Here is a 4,407-nt window from a genome sequence, read left to right on the forward strand (position 1 = left end):
TTGAAATTGATCTTGCATCCTCCATAATCTGAGTCTGAGTAGGCGGTAAGATCGAAGTATTATCTTTGGGGTACGATAACCCGATGTCAGGATTTCCCCGTAGATATTGCAAAATACGCTTGACCGCTGCCAGGTGAGTCACTCGGGACTAGCTTGGTACCTAGCACAAAGACAAACAGCAAACATAATATCAGGGCGAGAAGCCTTTAAATACATTAAAGAACCGATCATGGCACGATAAAGGGTAGGATCAACGGAATCCTCCAATTCATCCGGTGATAAATTGTGCCCTACTGGAAGAGGAGTAGAAGGGATTTTTCCGGCAGTAATCTTGAATCGGCTCAAGACGTCGTTCACATACTTAGTCTGGTGAATAAAAATTCCGTGAGCAGACTGATGAACCTGCAACCCTAAAAAGAAATTCATCTCTCCCATCGAGCTCATTTCGAACTTTGTTTGCATGGACTTCTCGAACTCCTTACACAATGTGTCGTTTGTAGACCCAAAAATAATATCATCAACATAAATCTGGACTAGGAGAAGATCATCACCAATATTCTTGTAAAATAAAGTGCAGTCGACAGTCCCACGTTTGAAGCCGTTATCCGTCAAATGGTCGGCGAGCATGCCATACCAAGCTCTCGGGGCTTGATGAAGACCATACAAGGCCTTGTTTAATCGGTAAACACGGTCCGGATAATCAAGATCTTCAAAACTAGGAGGCTGTAGAACAAACACTTCCTCGTGTAATTCACCATTAAGAAAAGCACTTTTAACATCCATTTGATACACTTTGATGTTCTTGTAAGCAGCATAAGCCAGTAAGATTCGAATCGACTCTAATCTTGCAACTGGAGCATATACCTCTGTGTAATCAATACCCTCTTGCTGATGAAAACCTTGCACCACTAAACGTGCTTTGTTTATGACAATCACCCCTCGATCGTCTTTCTTACACTTAAATACCCACTTAGTCGGAATGGCATTCTTGACTCTAACAGGTTTGTCTATTAAGTCCCAAACACCCAAACGTGCAAATTGCTGTAATTCTTCTTGCATAGCTTCAACCCCAGAAGGATCTTCAAGTGCCTTACGAGCTGTCGTTAGCTCAACTTGAGATAGAAAGCAATAGAATTTAGCCAGATTTACAATTCCCGAAGAATGTAAGTTAGTGTAAGCACACAATATATTATTATCACTTGACGAAGCAACTTGATGACGTGTTCGAACGCCCACATCAAGTTCTCCAATGATATTTTCCTGTGGATGATATCCATGAATCCGAAGAGTGGGATTCTCAGGAACAACAACATTATCAAATAAGTTAGTGTAATGTTCACCTAACTCGGGAGATGAAACATTATCACTGTCAAGATCAATAACTTGATCTTCAGCTTGATCATCATCAGAAGAAGTAGAAACATTATCAATAGCAACTGGAGAAACAACTTGAGGTTCTTCAGTTGGAGCATCTGGTTGAGCTTCAACATGATTTGAACTTGAAAATCTTGGAATGGTCAAATGATTTTCAAAGTATGATCGAACCAGATCTTCGTCAATGTGTTCAGTCGATGGAGTAAATGAATTAAATAAACTATCGTAGTCAAACATCCAGTCTGGACCTTTCCCTTGAGAAGGAGTTGTGTACTTTTGACAGTCCACATGGTACCATTCTTCAACACAACCAGATGTGAAATTAAAAACCCTTTTCTTTGGAGATGCATATCCCAAGAAATACCCTTCGATAGCTTTTTCTTCAAATTTACCCGAATCCTTCTTCAACATTGTACACGGATACCCAAATGGTTCCAGGTACTTCAAATTAGGTTTTCTATTATTTAAGAGCTCGTAGCTTGTCTTCTTGAGTCTTTTCACAGTTAGAACTCGATTAAGCGTATAACAAGCTGTATTCACTGCCTCATTCCAGAATTGGACAGGAATCTTAGAATCAGCGAGCATTGTGCGTGCAGCTTCAATCAGAGTTCTATTTTTCCGTTCAGCAACACCATTTTGTTGAGGTACATACGGTGCACTATATTCTTGGTGAATTCCCTTTTGAATACAGAAGAAATCCAGTATAGTGTTTTTGAATTCAGTTCCATTATCACTTCGGATTCTCCTCACTTTTTGTTTATACAGTGGTTCGATCTTAGTAATAAGGTTTTGTACCAAAACCGGTGTTTGATCCTTCGAACTCATAAATAACACCCAAGAGTATCTTGAATAATCATTAGTCACTACAAGACAATACCAATCCCCAGAAATACTCGCACGATTCACAGGACCAAACAAATCCATATAAAGTCGTTCTAGCGGAGTATCAATGGAATTCAATAACTTAGAGGGATGTGTCTTCTTCTTCTGCTTGCCCTTTTTGCATGCAACGCAGTGATCGGATAACTTAAAATTCTTTAACGAGACACCCTCAACTAAGTCATTTGCCATTAATAATTCATCTTTCTGACATGTATGTGACCCATTCTACGATGCCATAGAATCGAGTCTTTCTCGGTTGCTTTCGAGACAAAACATGTTTCGATCGATGTGGATACCTTAGAACTCATATTTAAGACATAAATATCATTTAATTGTGGTGATCGCATGACAACCATGTCCTCGGGAATAACATAACCCGGTTTCAAGATAAGACATTCTTTGTCAGTAAATATCGTAGTGTACTTTTTATCACAAATCTGCGATACACTCAATAAGTTATGATCAAGTTTGTCGCAATAATTCACTTTCTCAAACGTAATGTGACCATTTGAAACTTCACCCTCTTGTGTGATCATGCCTCCAGAATTCCCTGCAAACGCTACATAACCCCCTTGAATATTTCTCACATTTGATAAGAGGTTGAGATTCCCAATGATATGACGAGAACATCCGCTATCCATGATCTAGTTTTCACCAGATATGGTCTTGGATGAACCCTACACACAAACAAAAGTGATTAGTTCAAAAAGGCAGCCCAGGCCTAAGTCTTGGACACCTTTTGGTTTTCTCTTTGATCATTAACTTTAACAGATTTCAACTGTTGCTCAGCCACTTGTGAATAAGTTACCGGCTTCCTAGACTTTCGTCTTAAGTAAGCTGCCTGAACAATGTTTGAATTCTTGTTCTGACATATGGGTTCAGTTAGAACGAATTTTGGTTTCACTTGACCATGTGTCTCATTGACATGAATAACCTTCCGAGGATTCACATTAGAGAACAAAATATGAGTATCATCAGCATACGACATAGGTCATTTCGAAATCTCCTTGACCAATGGAATTGGCTTAGATTTGTCCTTGATAAAAGGATGAAGATTCCGATAGTTCTGCTGACTACAATTCCTCACAACATGACCCTGTTGACCGCATAAGAAACAACTTCGCATGTCTACATGATGATGTTGAGAAGTAGTTGGAATAAATGATACAGACGGTTGATGATGACTCACATTTTTGGTCATACTTTTTGCGAACTCATCAGATAATTCAGACTTCTTCTTTAGGTAAAAATCTAAATTAGAACAGTTCGAAAAACTTTTTAGTGTATCTGTCCCATTTGACTTCACAAAATTAATTTTCTTAGCTTGTTTTAAAAGTTGTTGTGCCTTTGTCAATGAGTCAGATTGAACTGATGTTTTTGTTTGAGCATACACACGTTCAAGTTCTTGAATTTTTGAAGTTTCATTGACAAAAACACTCTCAATAAGTTCAGGTTTGATAATACTTATTGGAATATCTTTTTCAGTGAACATCGTATCCATTCCCTTTAACTTAAAAACTCTAGCCGATGAAGACTTAGAACTCGGAGGATTAATGAAACGTATTAAGTCCTCGTCAGAAATCTGTGGTTTAACTGACTTCTTTGCCTTCACTGGTTTGATTTTCACAGTTTCTTCCTTGTTCACTTGAGATTTGAATGAACCATACACAGCTTCCTCAAACTCTTGAGGTTCGCAAAGAATATGATTAGAACTAGGAATGTTCTTATTCTTGTGTATTATCTCAGGTTCAAACACATCTTCAATAATCACTTTGTCAACATTTTCAATAAAGACCTTTTTACTTTCCACATGAGGTTTTTGAGGAGCAACTTGGGGTTTGACAATTTCAGGTTTAACCAATTTAGGTTTTTCAGAAATCACAGAATCTTTTTGAATCAAATCCTCTTCTTTTCTTGCAAAAGGATTAATTTTATAATCATTATGAAAAAGGTGGTGGAATTTCAAAAAAACCAATACCTTTCTTGGAATCCTTTTGTTTTCCAGATACCTTAATGATTTCATTTAACAAAAACGATGAATTTCTAAATTTCCCCAATTTGTTCTTCAACTCAAGAACCTCATTCTCAAACTCAGTTATCTTAGAACGATGTTTCAAGATTTCCTGAAACTTTTGGTCATTAATGGTCATT

Source organism: Bidens hawaiensis, unplaced genomic scaffold (assembly GCF_021521415.1).
Source record: "Bidens hawaiensis isolate Kalapana, Puna unplaced genomic scaffold, B.hawaiensis_p1.1 tig00050657_1, whole genome shotgun sequence".
Classification (NCBI taxonomy): Eukaryota; Viridiplantae; Streptophyta; class Magnoliopsida; order Asterales; family Asteraceae; genus Bidens; species Bidens hawaiensis.